The sequence below is a fragment of the Phoxinus phoxinus genome (assembly GCF_949152265.1).
Source record: "Phoxinus phoxinus genome assembly, chromosome: 8".
Taxonomy (NCBI): domain Eukaryota; kingdom Metazoa; phylum Chordata; class Actinopteri; order Cypriniformes; family Leuciscidae; genus Phoxinus; species Phoxinus phoxinus.
In genome coordinates, this window is record NC_136883.1 from 22,890,034 (window position 1) to 22,904,444 (window position 14,411).

The 14,411-nt window shown below is 42.9% G+C and overlaps 1 long non-coding RNA gene across 1 annotated transcript; it reads left to right on the forward strand.

Annotated features, from left to right (window-relative positions):
* Positions 1-12,149: 12,149 nt before the first annotated feature.
* LOC307003472 lies at positions 12,150-13,991 on the forward strand. The gene is made up of 3 exons (XR_013798718.1): positions 12,150-12,379; positions 12,479-12,632; positions 13,419-13,991. It is a non-coding gene; the product is annotated as an uncharacterized lncRNA (long non-coding RNA).
* The last annotated feature ends 420 nt before the right edge of the window (positions 13,992-14,411 follow it).

Consider the following 14,411-nt stretch of genomic DNA (forward strand, 5'->3'; position numbering starts at 1 on the left):
TCCCTCAAACACACATCTGTTCTTCAGTCCCTCAAACACACATCTGTTCACCTGTCCCTCAAACACACATCTGTTCTTCTGTCCCTCAAACACACATCTGTTCACCTGTCCCTCAAACACACATCTGTTCACCTGTCCCTCAAACACACATCTGTTCTTCTGTCCCTCAAACACACATCTGTTCTTCTGTCCCTCAAACACACATCTGTTCACCTGTCCCTCAAACACACATCTGTTCTTCTGTCCCTCAAACACACATCTGTTCTTCTGTCCCTCAAACACACATCTGTTCACCTGTCCCTCAAACACACATATGTTCTTCTATCCCTCAAACACACATCTGTTCACCTGTCCCTCAAACACACATCTGTTCACCTGTCCCTCAAACACACATCTGTTCTTCTGTCCCTCAAACACACATCTGTTCTTCTGTCCCTCAAACACACATCTGTTCTTCTGTCCCTCAAACACACATCTGTTCACCTGTCCCTCAAACACACATCTGTTCACCTGTCCCTCAAACACACATCTGTTCACCTGTCCCTCAAACACACATCTGTTCACCTGTCCCTCAAACACACTTCTGTTCATCTGTCCCTCAAACACACATCTGTTCTTCTGTCCCTCAAACACACATCTGTTCACCTGTCCCTCAAACACACATCTGTTCTTCTGTCCCTCAAACACACATCTGTTCTTCTGTCCCTCAAACACACATCTGTTCTTCTGTCCCTCAAACACACATATGTTCTTCTGTCCCTCAAACACACATCTGTTCACCTGTCCCTCAAACACACATCTGTTCTTCTGTCCCTCAAACACACATCTGTTCACCTGTCCCTCAAACACACATCTGTTCTTCTGTCCCTCAAACACACATCTGTTCACCTGTCCCTCAAACACACATCTGTTCACCTGTCCCTCAAACACACATCTGTTCTTCTGTCCCTCAAACACACATCTGTTCACCTGTCCCTCAAACACACATATGTTCTTCTGTCCCTCAAACACACATCTGTTCACCTGTCCCTCAAACACACATCTGTTCTTCTGTCCCTCAAACACACATCTGTTCTTCTGTCCCTCAAACACACATCTGTTCATCTGTCCCTCAAACACACATCTGTTCACCTGTCCCTCAAACACACATCTGTTCATCTGTCCCTCAAACACACATCTGTTCTTCTGTCCCTCAAACACACATCTGTTCTTCTGTCCCTCAAACACACATCTGTTCTTCTGTCCCTCAAACACACATATGTTCTTCTGTCCCTCAAACACACATATGTTCTTCTGTCCCTCAAACACACATATGTTCTTCTGTCCCTCAAACACACATCTGTTCACCTGTCCCTCAAACACACATCTGTTCTTCTGTCCCTCAAACACACATCTGTTCTTCTGTTCCTCAAACACACATCTGTTCTTCTGTCCCTCAAACACACATCTGTTCTTCTGTCCCTCAAACACACTTATGTTCTTCTGTCCCTCAAACACACATCTGTTCACCTGTCCCTCAAACACACATCTGTTCTTCTGTCCCTCAAACACACATCTGTTCTTCTGTCCCTCAAACACACATATGTTCACCTGTCCCTCAAACACACATCTGTTCTTCTGTTCCTCAAACACACATCTGTTCTTCTGTCCCTCAAACACACATCTGTTCTTCTGTCCCTCAAACACACATCTGTTCTTCTGTCCCTCAAACACACATCTGTTCTTCTGTCCCTCAAACACACATCTGTTCTTCTGTCCCTCAAACACACATCTGTTCTTCTGTCCCTCAAACACACATCTGTTCACCTGTCCCTCAAACACACATCTGTTCTTCTGTCCCTCAAACACACATCTGTTCTTCTGTCCCTCAAACACACACATCTGTTCTTCTGTCCCTCAAACACACACATCTGTTCTTCTGTCCCTCAAACACACACATCTGTTCTTCTGTCCCTCAAACACACATCTGTTCTTCTGTCCCTCAAACACACATCTGTTCTTCTGTCCCTCAAACACACATCTGTTCATATGTCCCTCAAACACACATCTGTTCTTCTGTCCCTCAAACACACATCTGTTCTTCTGTCCCTCAAACACACATCTGTTCTTCTGTCCCTCAAACACCCTCAAACACACATCTGTTCTTCTGTCCCTCAAACACACATCTGTTCACCTGTCCCTCAAACACACATATGTTCTTCTGTCCCTCAAACACACATCTGTTCTTCTGTCCCTCAAACACACATCTGTTCACCTGTCCCTCAAACACACATCTGTTCTTCTGTCCCTCAAACACACATATGTTATTCTGTCCCTCAAACACACATCTGTTCTTCTGTCCCTCAAACACACATCTGTTCACCTGTCCCTCAAACACACATCTGTTCTTCTGTCCCTCAAACACACATCTGTTCTTCTGTCCCTCAAACACACATCTGTTCACCTGTCCCTCAAACACACATCTGTTCTTCTGTCCCTCAAACACACATCTGTTCTTCTGTCCCTCAAACACACATCTGTTCTTCTGTCCCTCAAACACACATATGTTCTTCTGTCCCTCAAACACATCTGTTCTTCTGTCCCTCAAACACACATCTGTTCTTCTGTCCCTCAAACACACATCTGTTCTTCTGTCCCTCAAACACACATATGTTCTTCTGTCCCTCAAACACACATCTGTTCACCTGTCCCTCAAACACACATCTGTTCTTCTGTCCCTCAAACACACATCTGTTCTTCTGTCCCTCAAACACACATCTGTTCACCTGTCCCTCAAACACACATCTGTTCTTCTGTCCCTCAAACACACATCTGTTCTTCTGTCCCTCAAACACACATCTGTTCTTCTGTCCCTCAAACACACATATGTTCTTCTGTCCCTCAAACACATCTGTTCTTCTGTCCCTCAAACACACATCTGTTCTTCTGTCCCTCAAACACACATCTGTTCTTCTGTCCCTCAAACACACATCTGTTCTTCTGTCCCTCAAACACACATATGTTCTTCTGTCCCTCAAACACACATCTGTTCACCTGTCCCTCAAACACACATCTGTTCTTCTGTCCCTCAAACACACATCTGTTCACCTGTCCCTCAAACACACATCTGTTCTTCTGTCCCTCAAACACACATCTGTTCTTCTGTCCCTCAAACACACATCTGTTCTTCTGTCCCTCAAACACACATATGTTCTTCTGTCCCTCAAACACATCTGTTCACCTGTCCCTCAAACACACATCTGTTCTTCTGTCCCTCAAACACACATCTGTTCTTCTGTCCCTCAAACACACATCTGTTCTTCTGTCCCTCAAACACACATCTGTTCTTCTGTCCCTCAAACACACATCTGTTCTTCTGTCCCTCAAACACACATCTGTTCTTCTGTCCCTCAAACACACATCTGTTCACCTGTCCCTCAAACACACATCTGTTCTTCTGTCCCTCAAACACACATCTGTTCATCTGTCCCTCAAACACACATCTGTTCACCTGTCCCTCAAACACACATCTGTTCTTCTGTCCCTCAAACACACATCTGTTCTTCTGTTCCTCAAACACACATCTGTTCTTCTGTCCCTCAAACACACATCTGTTCTTCTGTCCCTCAAACACACATATGTTCTTCTGTCCCTCAAACACACATCTGTTCACCTGTCCCTCAAACACACATCTGTTTACCTGTCCCTCAAACACACATCTGTTCTTCTGTCCCTCAAACACACATATGTTCTTCTGTCCCTCAAACACACATCTGTTCACCTGTCCCTCAAACACACATCTGTTCTTCTGTCCCTCAAACACACATCTGTTCTTCTGTCCCTCAAACACACATCTGTTCATCTGTCCCTCAAACACACATCTGTTCACCTGTCCCTCAAACACACATCTGTTCATCTGTCCCTCAAACACACATCTGTTCTTCTGTCCCTCAAACACACATCTGTTCTTCTGTCCCTCAAACACACATCTGTTCTTCTGTCCCTCAAACACACATATGTTCTTCTGTCCCTCAAACACACATATGTTCTTCTGTCCCTCAAACACACATATGTTCTTCTGTCCCTCAAACACACATCTGTTCACCTGTCCCTCAAACACACATCTGTTCTTCTGTCCCTCAAACACACATCTGTTCTTCTGTTCCTCAAACACACATCTGTTCTTCTGTCCCTCAAACACACATCTGTTCTTCTGTCCCTCAAACACACTTATGTTCTTCTGTCCCTCAAACACACATCTGTTCACCTGTCCCTCAAACACACATCTGTTCTTCTGTCCCTCAAACACACATCTGTTCTTCTGTCCCTCAAACACACATATGTTCACCTGTCCCTCAAACACACATCTGTTCTTCTGTTCCTCAAACACACATCTGTTCTTCTGTCCCTCAAACACACATCTGTTCTTCTGTCCCTCAAACACACATCTGTTCTTCTGTCCCTCAAACACACATCTGTTCTTCTGTCCCTCAAACACACATCTGTTCTTCTGTCCCTCAAACACACATCTGTTCTTCTGTCCCTCAAACACACATCTGTTCACCTGTCCCTCAAACACACATCTGTTCTTCTGTCCCTCAAACACACATCTGTTCTTCTGTCCCTCAAACACACACATCTGTTCTTCTGTCCCTCAAACACACACATCTGTTCTTCTGTCCCTCAAACACACACATCTGTTCTTCTGTCCCTCAAACACACATCTGTTCTTCTGTCCCTCAAACACACATCTGTTCTTCTGTCCCTCAAACACACATCTGTTCATATGTCCCTCAAACACACATCTGTTCTTCTGTCCCTCAAACACACATCTGTTCTTCTGTCCCTCAAACACACATCTGTTCTTCTGTCCCTCAAACACCCTCAAACACACATCTGTTCTTCTGTCCCTCAAACACACATCTGTTCACCTGTCCCTCAAACACACATATGTTCTTCTGTCCCTCAAACACACATCTGTTCTTCTGTCCCTCAAACACACATCTGTTCACCTGTCCCTCAAACACACATCTGTTCTTCTGTCCCTCAAACACACATATGTTATTCTGTCCCTCAAACACACATCTGTTCTTCTGTCCCTCAAACACACATCTGTTCACCTGTCCCTCAAACACACATCTGTTCTTCTGTCCCTCAAACACACATCTGTTCTTCTGTCCCTCAAACACACATCTGTTCACCTGTCCCTCAAACACACATCTGTTCTTCTGTCCCTCAAACACACATCTGTTCTTCTGTCCCTCAAACACACATCTGTTCTTCTGTCCCTCAAACACACATATGTTCTTCTGTCCCTCAAACACATCTGTTCTTCTGTCCCTCAAACACACATCTGTTCTTCTGTCCCTCAAACACACATCTGTTCTTCTGTCCCTCAAACACACATATGTTCTTCTGTCCCTCAAACACACATCTGTTCACCTGTCCCTCAAACACACATCTGTTCTTCTGTCCCTCAAACACACATCTGTTCTTCTGTCCCTCAAACACACATCTGTTCACCTGTCCCTCAAACACACATCTGTTCTTCTGTCCCTCAAACACACATCTGTTCTTCTGTCCCTCAAACACACATCTGTTCTTCTGTCCCTCAAACACACATATGTTCTTCTGTCCCTCAAACACATCTGTTCTTCTGTCCCTCAAACACACATCTGTTCTTCTGTCCCTCAAACACACATCTGTTCTTCTGTCCCTCAAACACACATATGTTCTTCTGTCCCTCAAACACACATCTGTTCACCTGTCCCTCAAACACACATCTGTTCTTCTGTCCCTCAAACACACATCTGTTCTTCTGTCCCTCAAACACACATCTGTTCACCTGTCCCTCAAACACACATCTGTTATTCTGTCCCTCAAACACACATCTGTTCTTCTGTCCCTCAAACACATATCTGTTCACCTGTCCCTAAAACACACATCTGTTCTTCTGTCCCTCAAACACACATCTGTTCATCTGTCCCTCAAACACACATCTGTTCACCTGTCCCTCAAACACACATCTGTTCATCTGTCCCTCAAACACACATCTGTTCTTCTGTCCCTCAAACACACATCTGTTCTTCTGTCCCTCAAACACACATCTGTTCTTCTGTCCCTCAAACACACATATGTTCTTCTGTCCCTCAAACACACATATGTTCTTCTGTCCCTCAAACACACATCTGTTCACCTGTCCCTCAAACACACATCTGTTCTTCTGTCCCTCAAACACACATCTGTTCTTCTGGTCCTCAAACACACATCTGTTCTTCTGTCCCTCAAACACACATCTATTCTTCTGTCCCTCAAACACACATATGTTCTTCTGTCCCTCAAACACACATCTGTTCACCTGTCCCTCAAACACACATCTGTTCTTCTGTCCCTCAAACACACATCTGTTCTTCTGTCCCTCAAACACACATATGTTCACCTGTCCCTCAAACACACATCTGTTCTTCTGTCCCTCAAACACACATCTGTTCTTCTGTCCCTCAAACACACATCTGTTCTTCTGTCCCTCAAACACACATCTGTTCTTCTGTCCCTCAAACACACATCTGTTCTTCTGTCCCTCAAACACACATCTGTTCACCTGTCCCTCAAACACACATCTGTTCTTCTGTCCCTCAAACACACATCTGTTCTTCTGTCCCTCAAACACACATCTGTTCTTCTGTCCCTCAAACACACACATCTGTTCTTCTGTCCCTCAAACACACACATCTGTTCTTCTGTCCCTCAAACACACATCTGTTCTTCTGTCCCTCAAACACACATCTGTTCATCTGTTCCTCAAACACACATCTGTTCTTCTGTCCCTCAAACACACATCTGTTCTTCTGTCCCTCAAACACACATATATTCACCTGTCCCTCAAACACACATCTGTTCTTCTGTCCCTCAAACACACATCTGTTCTTCTGTCCCTCAAACACACATCTGTTCTTCTGTCCCTCAAACACACATCTGTTCTTCTGTCCCTCAAACACACATCTGTTCTTCTGTCCCTCAAACACACATATGTTCTTCTGTCCCTCAAACACACATCTGTTCACCTGTCCCTCAAACACACATCTGTTCTTCTGTCCCTCAAACACACATCTGTTCTTCTGTCCCTCAAACACACATCTGTTCTTCTGTCCCTCAAACACACATCTGTTCTTCTGTCCCTCAAACACACATCTGTTCACCTGTCCCTCAAACACACATCTGTTCTTCTGTCCCTCAAACACACATCTGTTCTTCTGTCCCTCAAACACACATCTGTTATTCTGTCCCTCAAACACACATCTGTTCTTCTGTCCCTCAAACACACATCTGTTCATCTGTCCCTCAAACACACATCTGTTCTTCTGTCCCTCAAACACACATCTGTTCTTCTGTCCCTCAAACACACATCTGTTCTTCTGTCCCTCAAACACACACCTCTGTTCATCTGTCCCTCAAACACACATCTGTTCTTCTGTCCCTCAAACACACATCTGTTCACCTGTCCCTCAAACACACATCTGTTCTTCTGTCCCTCAAACACACATCTGTTCTTCTGTTCCTCAAACACACATCTGTTCTTCTGTCCCTCAAACACACATCTGTTCTTCTGTCCCTCAAACACACATATGTTCTTCTGTCCCTCAAACACACATCTGTTCACCTGTCCCTCAAACACACATCTGTTCTTCTGTCCCTCAAACACACATCTTTTCTTCTGTCCCTCAAACACACATATATTCACCTGTCCCTCAAACACACATCTGTTCTTCTGTCCCTCAAACACACATCTGTTCTTCTGTCCCTCAAACACACATCTGTTCTTCTGTCCCTCAAACACACATCTGTTCTTCTGTCCCTCAAACACACATCTGTTCTTCTGTCCCTCAAACACACATATGTTCTTCTGTCCCTCAAACACACATCTGTTCACCTGTCCCTCAAACACACATCTGTTCTTCTGTCCGTCAAACACACATCTGTTCTTCTGTCCCTCAAACACACATCTGTTCTTCTGTCCCTCAAACACACATCTGTTCTTCTGTCCCTCAAACACACATCTGTTCACCTGTCCCTCAAACACACATCTGTTCTTCTGTCCCTCAAACACACATCTGTTCTTCTGTCCCTCAAACACACATCTGTTATTCTGTCCCTCAAACACACATCTGTTCTTCTGTCCCTCAAACACACATCTGTTCATCTGTCCCTCAAACACACATATGTTCTTCTGTCCCTCAAACACACATCTGTTCACCTGTCCCTCAAACACACATCTGTTCACCTGTCCCTCAAACACACATCTGTTCTTCTGTCCCTCAAACACACATCTGTTCTTCTGTCCCTCAAACACACATATGTTCTTCTGTCCCTCAAACACACATCTGTTCACCTGTCCCTCAAACACACATCTGTTCACCTGTCCCTCAAACACACATCTGTTCACCTGTCCCTCAAACACACATATGTTCTTCTGTCCCTCAAACACACATCTGTTCTTCTGTCCCTCAAACACACATCTGTTCTTCTGTCCCTCAAACACACATCTGTTCTTCTGTCCCTCAAACACACATCTGTTCTTCTGTCCCTCAAACACACACCTCTGTTCATCTGTCCCGTCCCTCAAACACACATCTGTTCACCTGTCCCTCAAACACACATCTGTTCTTCTGTCCCTCAAACACACATCTGTTCTTCTGTCCCTCAAACACACATCTGTTCTTCTGTCCCTCAAACACACATATGTTCTTCTGTCCCTCAAACACATCTGTTCTTCTGTCCCTCAAACACACATCTGTTCTTCTGTCCCTCAAACACACATCTGTTCTTCTGTCCCTCAAACACACATCTGTTCTTCTGTCCCTCAAACACACATATGTTCATCTGTCCCTCAAACACACATCTGTTCTTTTGTCCCTCAAACACACATCTGTTCTTCTGTCCCTCAAACACACATCTGTTCTTCTGTCCCTCAAACACACATCTGTTCTTCTGTCCCTCAAACACACACCTCTGTTCACCTGTCCCTCAAACACACATCTGTTCTTCTGTCCCTCAAACAAATTTTTCGACTTGTGCGACAGAGTCGCGGGGGTATGACGCAATCGTTAGCCTATTTTTACAAAAACTGCTTCTACGGGGCCATAACGTAAGATACAAGGTAATGGAGCCTTTTATACATTTTCGTGTTTCTTTAGAAATAAACAATGGACAAACGGTGTCTTTAAACGCCTCAGATGTAAAGTTATTCGCTGTCAAAGTGACGCCAAAATGAATGGGAGTCAATGGAATGCTAACAGAAGGTGGGGGTCCGCTAGCCAATGGCGGCGCCCAGAGCGGCGCCCAGGCATAGACAGTATATAAGATGGACACAGCGACCCCATAGACTTCAACGGAGAAAAGTGAAGCCCATTTGAAGCACTCACTTCCTGATCGCCAGGCGAACTGCGCAGGCTCAAACTGAGCTTGAACAACTGAGCAACGTGTCTGACAGCTGTCAGTCTTCTAGTAGCTGTGCGGAGAGAAATCTGAATCATTCCCTTCCGAATCTCGCAGAGACGGAGAGCGTGAGTATTAGCTGTCCATGAGCTAGCAGCAGGAGCAACTTTATCACTCTCTGTGGGCTACTCCCTTCACTTTATCGGACTTAATGCCTCCACGTCCCCCCGATTGCCTGCGAGCTTCTACGCTGGTCTATACGGTAATTTCTCTACGGTGCGACAGAGAGTCGCGTGAGTTAGGTACAATAACGTAGGCCATAACGTAAGGTACAAGGTAATGGAGCCTTTTATACATTGTCGAGTTTCTTTAGAAATAAATAATGGACAAATGGAGTCTTTGGACGCCTCAGATGTAAAGTTATTCGCTGTCAAAGTGACGCAAAAATGAATGGGAGTCAATGGAATGCTAACAGCAAGTTCTGCTACAATGGCGGCGCCCGGGGGGGCTGCAGTTTCCGGCGGATGGATTACCCCCTTGCGCCCAGGTCGGCTTCAGTCTTTCGGAACACTGCCCCCCTGATAATGACGTATCCTCTCGCGTGGCCTCCGGAAGCAGTAAGCCATCCGGGAACTTCTCGCCTACTCTTTTATGAATACTGATGTTTCGAACATACTTCTTTCACGTACTGTTTTCGCCTACTATATAGTAGGAAAGTAGTATACGAACGTCCGAATGTCGCATTACATGTATTTATGGCAAATTACCATAATTTGCCATAAATAGCCTGCGCTTTTTTCACTCCTCCCCTCACTGCAGCCGGCTACTCTCGCATACAATTCAGACGAGGCAAGGCGCATCTCAAACAAGCCTATTACGTCGATCTAGCATGTTTTCATCGCTGCATGGTGAGTAGCTACAGGCAAGCTACTCTTTTTTTGTTTTGTTCTAATTTTATTTAAAAAAAAATATTTCTGAAGTGGCGTTTAGTGTGATGTTAAAATGAAGTGGTGTAAAAATAAAATCGTGTAACTTTACCATATCACACAAATAACCAGGGCAGCGTTTCCCAAAAGCATCGTAAGCGCGCGCGCGGGTGTGTGTGTGTGGTTTGGGTGGGATTAGATATAGGGCCCTATTTTAACGATCTGAAACGCAAGTGTCAAAGTGCAAAGCGCAAGTAACTTTGTGGGCGGATCCCGGCGCTGTTGCTATTTTCCCAGCGAGATAAACGACTCTTGCGCCCGACGCAAATCTAAAAGGGGTTGGTCTGAAGTAGCTTCATTATTCATAGGTGTGGTTTGGGCGTAACGTGAAATAAACCAATCAGAGCGTCCTCTCACATTCCCTTTAAGAGCCGGCGCGCTTGTTCCATGGCGGATTGCTATTATAACGGCGGATTTGCCAGCGCACACCAGGAGCGATCACAGCCGAGGAAACCGACGTTCTCGTCAGGGCTGTAAAACACAGAGAAGTGACATTGGGGATGATGGGAGAAACCCACCCAAATTAGGTTCGGTTAAACAGGCGTATAATTTGGGTAGTAAATGTTTAGCTAGCCTAATCTAGATTATTATTATTTTTTATCTAGATAGATCTTTTTCACATCTTCACGGACACAACAATGATTTCCCTCGTGTGTTAATATTTTTCCTTGTAATAATGTATGATTTGCAAAAATGAAAACTGCTGCATCTGTTTATATTAGAGAATCAAAGTGGATGCGCGTTAACATTATGGCCAAGCACGCGCCCTTAAAATACCATATCACGCGCAACGCGCCACTGTCTTTAGACTGTTTTTTTCCTGGTCAATGGCGCAATTGCTTTCTAAAACTGGAAAATAGCACCATGGAAGTTTTGCGCCGGAACACGCCTTCTCTTTGCGCTGAACCGCCCCCGCGAGCGCAAGTTCATTTCCTAATTTACCGACGTGCGTCTGTGGAGGGAAAAGTCCGCTGTGCGCGGGTGCAAAATAGGAATGATACATGCGTTGGTGTACAAAGTCAATTGCGCTGGGTGCAAGATAGGGCCCATAGTGTTAAAACAAGGCCCTTAAAAATAAATACAGTGGCAATAATGAATCAGGAGAAGAAATATAGGATTTAAGAGTTAATAGTAACAATATACAAAGTTATATTGTAGGAAAAAAAATTCTATGAATAAATTGATTAAATGTAAACTATTTTGATATTATTGTTATTAATAAGTATACATTTATTGAATTGAACATGAAACTACATTCATAGTAATACAAATTCATCAAAACTCCTTGAAAGTAGGGCTTGTTTTATATATTGCATACTGTTACTTATACTTATGCTGCTATACAGTATATGCACTGTCCAATCTGCTGGAGGGCAACTGTCCTAGAGTTTAGCTCCAACCCCAGTTAAACACACTTAAACCAGCCAATCAAGGTCTTATTAGACATAGAAACTTCCAGGCAGGTGTGTGGAGTCAAGTTGGATATAAACTCTGCAGGACAGTGGCCCTCCAGTGACTTTGGACACCCCTGCACTAGAGTAATAAAATAATAAAACATTTTATGCTAATTCTGATGCTCTATACTTCCTTCTCTTTGCAGATCCTTGGCATTGTCATCCCCATTTATATTCCATGTGTACCTCTTTTGCTATTTTACTTTATATTATTTTTGCTTTGCTGTGTTAATTATTCTCTAACTTTTACTCTAGTCCTCCATCTCTCTCACCTATTTTTTTGTTGTTGTTGTTGTTGTTGTTGTTGTTGTTTACTTTTAACTCAAATGCTCTTTTAAGAGCCATTCCACCCTACAAAAATGCACACAACTGTGTTAAGCAAGGGGGAGTGTGAGCAGTATTTAAAAGACTGCAGTAAGATCCCATTCTGCCAGTACACCAGCATTCCACAGCTGATGTATTGCCACATCTAAAATCACTTTAGAGGTGATGGAAACCCCCCTGCCTGTTGATTCTTTGACCAAGGTAAGCGCAGTATAAACTCCTGTCAATCTATCAGTTACCCTTTTTAATAAGTCGTATGTAAAGTTACATTTTGGACGGACTGTTGTCTACTTTGGACAGATGCCACCTGACATCCTCTGACGCATCCTGATGGGAGCCGTCACAGACGACGGCGATGTGGCTTTCTGGAGACTTTCACTGACGTGCAAGGTTTTCAGGGACGTTGTCAGCAAGCCCAAATTCAGAGAAGAGGCCCACTTTGTATGGCTGGACAGTAAGTTATTTAAATCTAAGTTGTGAGAAATGTAAAAGGTACTTGAGAAAGTCTGTCTGTCCGTGCATCTATTTCTGTCTGTCTATCCATCCATATCTATCTATCTATCTATCCTATCTATCTATCTATCTATCTATCTATCTATCTATCTATCTATCTATCTATCTATCTATCTATCTATCTATCTATCTATCTATCTATCTATCTATCTATCTATCTATCTATCTATCTATCTATCTGTCTGTCTGTCTGTCTGTCTGTCTGTCTGTCTGTCTGTCTGTCTGTCTGTCTGTCTGTCTGTGTCTGATAGACTGTATTGCCTTCAAAACTTTCAGCTTTTTGCTCAGCTGGGGATATTCAATTTAATTAATCAATGAATAATACTATTGATTAGCATTACCAAACATGAACGTTTTATTATTATTTTAATTTAATGCTGTGAACCTGCTTTGATACAATCTGTATTGTGAAAAGCGCTATACAAATATTCTTGACTTGACTTGAAATCTACTCTGATCTTCAAACTGAAAACCTTCAAACTTCAAGCTTTTTTAGGATAGGCTTTCTCAAGCTAAATTAAAGTTTGTGTTGACAAACTTTTTTAAACTACTTTATGTAGGTACTTTACAGACAAAGCCAATAACACTCAAGCATATCTAGTCTAACATTTTACTATAATATGTTTAGAATATATAAAAAATAAATTCCTTGTATGACTCTGTACTTTGTTAATGCCTTTCTTCAAAATGATTCAATATTGTTTGTTTTGTATTTTATCTAAATTAGGTGTTGTGAACTGGAGTGCATTTTCCTGACAGTAAGCAAGTGTTCCGGGTGCCCTACTTGTCGACTCTGTGCTTGCACTGCACTGCACTACACAAGGACTGCCCAGCTGGGTCTGTGGTGATGGCAGGATGAGTCCTGCAGGGATTTTATTCTGAGAAGGAGGTTGAGGGCTATTGCTCAGCTGATTGTTTTTTCAATGATGGAGAGGAATTAGCTTTCCTGTAGCTCAGTGGTAAGAGCATTGCGCTAACCCAGGGGATTACACATACCTATGTATAAATGTATAGGATATTGCAATGTAAGTCGCTTTGGATAAAAGCGTCTGCCAAATGCATAAATGTAAATTTCAGGGTGTGTGTGTGTGTGTGTACGTGATTATCTGTATGTGTGCATATCTCTTTTACACAATTATTTTTGTTTTGAAATAAAAGTTATCACTGGTATGAGTTTGGTTTTTTAAGTTGGCATGCATAATATGGGATGCAGAGATTGACAATGTACTGTATTTAGTTGGTTTAACCACTTTATTGGCATAAAAGTTTTATAATAGCCTATATAATGCACAAAAATAAACAAGAACTATTACAGAGGAATGATTAAAATAAGAAATATATAAGGTGCCATTAATATTTACAGTATTTTTTTTATTTACACAGTGAAATGCAACAGAATGTGAAAAACTTTTTAAATAGCCTACTACACAGATATTACACAATATACTATATTGTGTAATATCTGTGTAGTATTTTAAAAGTTTTTCACATTCTGTTGCATTTCACTGTTTACCTTAGATCAGGCACAGTTAAAACTATGGATATGCGTTCTACTCCTTTTTGCTGATTTCATTATTACATTAGAGTTTTTTTAATACTTCATAATTTTACTAAAGTATTATTTCAAATTTGCGCATACATTTTGAAGACGCGTGATGGCAAAACACGTGATGTCACCACCTAACGCAAATACGACGCATGCGCTGTCAGCGCGATTTGG